This window comes from Giraffa tippelskirchi, chromosome 8, assembly GCF_054371585.1.
Source record: "Giraffa tippelskirchi isolate mGirTip1 chromosome 8, T2T-mGirTip1v1.2.pri, whole genome shotgun sequence".
NCBI lineage: Eukaryota > Metazoa > Chordata > Mammalia > Artiodactyla > Giraffidae > Giraffa > Giraffa tippelskirchi.
In genome coordinates, this window is record NC_137282.1 from 160,924,677 (window position 1) to 160,930,983 (window position 6,307).

The 6,307-nt window shown below is 48.9% G+C and overlaps 1 long non-coding RNA gene across 1 annotated transcript; it reads right to left on the reverse strand.

Moving 5' to 3' along the window:
- Window positions 1-200: 200 nt before the first annotated feature.
- LOC145516321 (uncharacterized) lies at window positions 201-5,999 on the reverse strand. The gene is made up of 2 exons (XR_014061298.1): window positions 5,938-5,999; window positions 201-2,046 (listed from the first exon to the last, which is right to left on the reverse strand). It is a non-coding gene; the product is annotated as an uncharacterized LOC145516321 (long non-coding RNA).
- Between the last annotated feature and the right edge of the window lie 308 nt (window positions 6,000-6,307).

Sequence of the window (6,307 nt, forward strand, 5' to 3'; positions counted from 1 at the left end):
TCCACGACCTTCCCTGGAGGTTTGCCCTTGACAGAAGGAGGCCCACCCAGCCACCCGCCTCCCTTTCCCACCAGGGCACAAAGCCACCCCTCAGCCTCAAGGTGAGGCAGCTGTGGACCAGCAGAGATATTAATAGCGGCTGATGCTTAAGCCAGTAACATCTTTCCAGTTTTTCTTAATGAAAGGCAACCAGGCAAATATTTGAGGATAAAATATACCATTAACATGATAGTGAAAACAGATATTTTGGATTTTTTTTCCTAATAGTTTCCTTGGTGGAGCAAACCCTGAAGACACTCATTTCGGACAAAGAGCTGAAAGCGAAAAAAGAGGGCTCCTCACCCCTCCCACCTCCACGGCCACTGCCCCGTAGACACGAGTTCTGGTCTGGTATGAAGAAACGGGAGCTCCTGTGCTCTTTTAGTTGTTGTTATCAGCATTCCTTTACCCAATTCAAATTCCTGGTTCCGGCCGGCTTACTCAGAGGGAGAGGCTCCCTGGGAAAGAGGGTTCCCCCGGGGTAAACTTCCCAGGAGGTGATCCTGACGCAGGACGGAACAGCTGGGAGGAACCAGCCGGTTCAGTGCAGGAGGAGACCTACGGTTGCCCAGCGCCTTGGAGGGAAGGCCCAGGGAACAGACACAGGTGGGAGGGGGCTGGGGGCTGATTAAGAGAAGAGCCCAGAGTGGTTGGTCTGGGCCACCAGGCAGCTCTGCAGACCCTCGTCAGCCAGGGAGAGGAATACAGATCTTTTTTCTGAGTATAAAACCCCAGGGCCCTTCACCTTGGTGAAGCAATCACTGATCTTAATGACCTTCTGAAAGACCTCCAGGCATGCTGACTCACACGTATTTTTTTTCCATAAGGGTGACTAAGACTGATATTTCCTAACATATATGAAAAATGGATCACTCAGACGAACAGTCCAAAATGCCACTCACTTTTCCTCCCCTACAAATTGCTTATGTATCTAAATGATCTCCAGGTCCATGCCTATGATAACATCCCAGCAAACCACTGTGGTTCCAGCAAATGCTTCCTTCAGAACCACCCATCCTCACCTCTCACAGGCACGGCCCCAAACACACACTCAACCTGAAATCTCGTGTTCCAAGTTCACAGACAGTTTCAAATGGCAGTCAGCTGTCAGGTCCACCTGAAGGGAGACCTTGGGTATCAGGGGCCGTGACTGGGGTAGGGCAGGGGAGCAAGGAGCATAAGACAGGCTCTTCCACCTGCCAGCCAAAGGGAAATGCAAACACCATTCAAGTTTGTTTCAGAAGCTTTCAGCCTCCAGAAATCGGCTTAGAGACTCCAGAAAAGATTGGGTTATCTAGATGACTCAATAGAGAAGGTCTAATGGAATCATGCTCTTTAATTCAGTTGGTGGTTGCTCTTTAGTTTTAGATTTATTTATTGACTGTGCTGGTTCTTCATTGCTGTGTGCAGTTTTTTTTTTTAGTTGCAGACAAGCCGAGACTACTCCTCATAATGCACAGGCTTCTCATTGCAGTGGCTTCTCTTGCTGCAGAGCACAGGCTCTATGCACACAGGCTTCAGTAGTTGTGGTGCATGGGCTTAGTTGCTCTGTGGCATGTGGATCTCCCTGGACCAGGGATTGAACCTGTGTCCTCCACACTGGCAGGTGGACTCCTATCCACTATACCACCAGGGAAGTCCTAGTGGCTGCTCTGGAAGTCAGATAGTTCAAGATAATTTTTGTTTTGTATTCATTTTATTCTCTTTCACATCAGAATTACTTATTGAATGGTTCCCATGGGCTGAGTACCACTCTTGTGCTGGGGTGGCAGATGAAAGACAATCCTCCCCAGGCCAGAGTGGGTGATGCACAGGCAAATGTTCATGTGTGTTGATAAAGGTACACACAAGCCTCAGGAGTGCTGTGTACCACTTCAAGGAGGGTTTCTGGTGGCGGGGCATCAGACATGAACTCACTCTGGCCTGTAGGAGCCCTTGAGGGATGAGGCTGGGTCCTGAAGAAGCTTGAATGCTGTTATCATCAGTTTCACTGTTCTCTGGGAGGTTCTGAAAACCATAAAAAATGTTAAGTAAGGGAATGACATAACATACTTACATTTTGAAATTAGGGCTTTGGCTGTTATCAGGGGATAGGGATGAAGGGCTTATTTATCTTTGCTGAAACATAAATCACTACAAAACCCAGCAGCTTAGAATACAAGGGTATTTTTCTTTGGGTCGGGATTTCTGGAGCTGGTCAGCTGAGAGGTTCTGGCTTGGGGTCTCCCATGAGGTTGCCGTGAAGATGCTGGCTGAGGCTATAGTATTGGAAGGCCAAGGTGGCTAACTTTCATGGCTGCCAAGTTGGTGCTTGTCATTGGCAGATGGCCAGGTCCTCTCCCTGCCAACCTTGTCACAGGCTGTGTGAGCACGCTGCCTTCAGGGTCACTCCAGAATGGGTGACCTGGGAGAGTGAGGCCAAAGTTTCTGTTTATGAACGCATATTTTTGTCCCCTCTCCCCAACTTCTTACATTGAAACCCCAACTCTCGATGTATTTGGAGATGGAGACCGTGGAAGATAATCAGGGGTAAATGAGGTTATGAGGATGGGGCCCCAATCTGATGGAGTTGGTGCCTTTCTGAGATGAGGAAGCAACCAGAGCCCTTGCTATCTCTGTCACATGAGGACACCAGGAGGAAACAGCTTCTACAAGACAGAAAGCAGGCTCTCATTAAACACCGAATCTGCAGACACCTTGATCTTGGACTTGCCAGCTTCCAGAACTGTGAGAAATAAATGTTTGTGGTTTGAGCTGCCCAGTCTGCAGTATTTGGTTATGGCAGCCAGAGCTGATGGGAACGCTGGTATGCCTTTTGAGACATGGCCTCGTACCATCCCTGCAGTCACATTTCATTTGCTAGAATGTCAGTAAGTCCAGCCTATATTTAAGGGTAAAGGAATTAGGCCCCACCTTGGGGAGGAAAGGAATTCGTGAACATAATTTTAATATCCTTTTGTTATTGAGTCCAAGCTCACTCTGCTCACCACATGACAGACCAATGAGTCGGAGACAAAGTATTGAGGCAGGAATATGCCTTTATTCGGAAAGCTGGCTGACCCAGAAGATGGCAGATTAATGTCTCAGAATAACCATCTTGTCAGTTTCTGGATGCCAGGTTCTTTTATAGAACAGAGAAGGGGAGAAGAGAAAACAAAGTATAAAGGCCTTTAATCTTGCAAAAATCTCCTGAAAGGGCCATGCTGGGGGAGGGGATGGTTCATTTCTTCTCTGTAGTCATTCACAGGTGAGCAAGGTCCAATTGTCTTTCACTGAGCTGAACAAAGGCACTTTAGTTTAACAATTAGGCAGAGGGGCAGGGTTCCCTGAGGCAGGTCATTGTGTATGATTATAACAAAAGTAATGTCAAGCAAAAGTTAAAGTCAAAGAAACAGATCAACATGGAGTAAAAAATGGCTCTTTCCTGTAACACTTTTGTGATGCCTTTAACATGTGAGAAAGGAAAAGGGTCATAATCTGGCCCTAAAGCGGATGGAGTAAGGCACAGATGTGATAGACACGAAGTTTGTAGAGTCAGTGTGACTTGGAAACTGCACTTAGACTGAGCTGGGACTAAAAGGAGGGAGTGTGTGATGTGGAGGAGGAATAGGAGAGTCCAGAACATCTCAGAAGTGAGATGCCTTTGGGACATGAAATGGATATTTCAAACTGGCAGGGGTGCACCTGGGTCTGTGGTGTTAATCTGGGGTTGTGAGTATGAAAACTATAGTTGTAGATGAGCTCACCCAGCAAAGGGCATAAAATAAAGGGAGTGAAGGGCCCAGGGAGAGTTCTGAGGTGCTCCTTCATGTTGGGTTTGTGCAGAGGATGATAATCTGACAAAGCAGACCCAGAAGAGGGATCAGAGAGCGGAAGAAGATGCAGAAACTGTCCTGAGGGAACCATGAGTAGAGATGGGTTCCTGTGTCACACACAGCAGAGGAGCTGGAAAGTGGCTGGATTTGGTGATATGGAGGCTGGCTGTGGTTGGCTAAAGAGTATCAGTGGAGTGGGTGGAAGTCAGATTGGATTGGTCCGAGGAGTGAAAATCTGGAAGAAGAGGAAGTGGATATAAACTGTGCTGACAGCCCTTTCAAGAAGGTTGGCTCTGATGGAAGAGGGAAGTAAATGGAAGTTTAGAAAAATTGTTTTACTGCTTGAGGGAGGGTTGCAGTGGAGACAGAGGGGTGGAGAGAGGGAGAAAAAGAGTAAGGTTAGGAACTGAAGTCCTCGAGAAGTCACCTGCCTTTGCTCGTATAGTTTATTTTACACCTAATAGCTTGTACCTTCTAATCCGCTACCCTTATCTTGCCCCTTCCTCCTTCTCTCTTCCCACTGGTAACCTCTAGGTTGTTCTCTGTATCTGTGAGTCTGCTTCCTTTTCGTTGTACTAGTTTATTTTTTAGATTCTATGTGTGATATCATACAGCATTTATCTTTCTCTATCTGACTTATCTCACTTAGCATAATACCCTCCAAGTCCACCTATATTGCTGCAAATGGCAAAATTTCATTCTTTTTTATGGTTGAATAGTATTCCATTAGATATCACATCTTCTTTATTCATCTGTTGCTGGACACTTAGGTTGCTTCCATATGTTGGCCATTGTAAATATTTCTGCTATGAACATTGGGGACTGTGTTGAAAAACTTCTCAAAGGTTTTCATTTTTTTTCTGATATATACCCAGGAGTGGAACTGCTGGGTCATATGGTAGTTCTAGCATTAGTTTCTTGAGAAACCACCATGCTGTTTTCCACAGCGGCTCCAGCAATTTACATTCCCACCCACAAGGTAGGAGTGTCTCCTTTCCTCCGTATGAGAGGAGCTTGTTTAACAGCCTGTGAGGACCTTGGTGGGATGTCAGTCTGCACTGTCTGCTTTTGGAATCCTGAAGAAAGTGAATTGGAGATCCAGCACAGATATGGTCACCTGGAGTATCTTCTGAGGGCCCCAGTGCAGTACTCTGCTTGGACCATTTTGCTGGAAATCCACCCTGAATATTCACTGGAAGGACTGATGCTGAAGCTGAAGCTCCAACCCTCTGGCCACCTGATGCGAACAGCCAACTCTTTGGAAAAGAACCTGATGCTGGGAAAGATTGAGGGCAGGAGAAGAAGAGGGTGACAGAGAATGAGATGGTTGGATGCCATCACCCACACAATGGACATGAACTTGAGCAAATTCCAGGAGATAGTGAAGGACAGGGAAGCCTGGCCTGCTGCAGTGCTGCAGTCCACGGGGGTCGCAAAGAGTCGGACAAGACTTGGTGACTGAACAACGACAATCTTCCCTGGCACATTCTGGCCAGTGCAGAGGAGCAGGTGATAAAGGATTATGGCTCCTATCACCAGGTCTGACCCAGCTGTACATGGTAAGCAGCTGCAGGAAGAGTGGACAGTCTGGTTTGTCCACTGCAGAGGGCAACCTCTGAGCACCTGTTCTGGTTGTTCTGGTCATCCCTGCAGGCATCTAATCCAGACTGGCCACTGACTGCAGGAGGTTGGAGGGGCACCTTTTTCTAACTAGCTCCAGTGGGGTCACCTCCACCAGAAGAGAAGCAAGCTTCTGTCAGGGGATTTCCCTGGGGCTCAGACGGTAAAGCATCTGCCTACAACGCGGGAGACCCGGGTTCAATCCCTGGGTCGGGAAGATCTCCTAGAGAACGAAATGGCAACCCACTCCGGTACTCTTGCCTGGAAAATCCCATGGACGGAGGAGCCTGGTGAGCTACAGTTCATGGGGTCGCAAGAGGTAGGACACGACTGAGCGACTTCACTTTACTTTAAGCCTCTGTCATGAGGTGGGGCTCTGAAGGTAAGTCACCAGAGCGGCTTCTTATCTTCCGCGTGCCTTCCTCCTCCGGTGCGGCCCTCAGGCACCATGGGGCAGCCTTACCTGGGAAGTCCTGCCCCAGAGGACAGGAACGGCTGGCGCTCTCCCACCGCCATCTTGCGCGTGGAGACTACAAGTCCCAGCATCCACCGCTCGCGGCCCGGCCACGCCCCCTGTTAAAGGCCGGCCCAGGGCCCTGCCCGCCGCTGGGACAAGTGGCCCTCGGCGTCTCTGGCAAGCTGGCCCCGCGGCCAGCCTGGCCTTGACTCAGCCACTCGCTCTGTCTTGATGCAGCGGGGGTGATTCCTTCGTGGCTGGTGGTTTCTTGGCCCCAAGATGAGGCAGGGGGAAAAAAAAGAAGAAGCGAGATCTCTGGCAGAGAGCTGCCCCCCTGCCTGCCCCACCAGCCACCAGCAGGACCCTGGCAAGAACG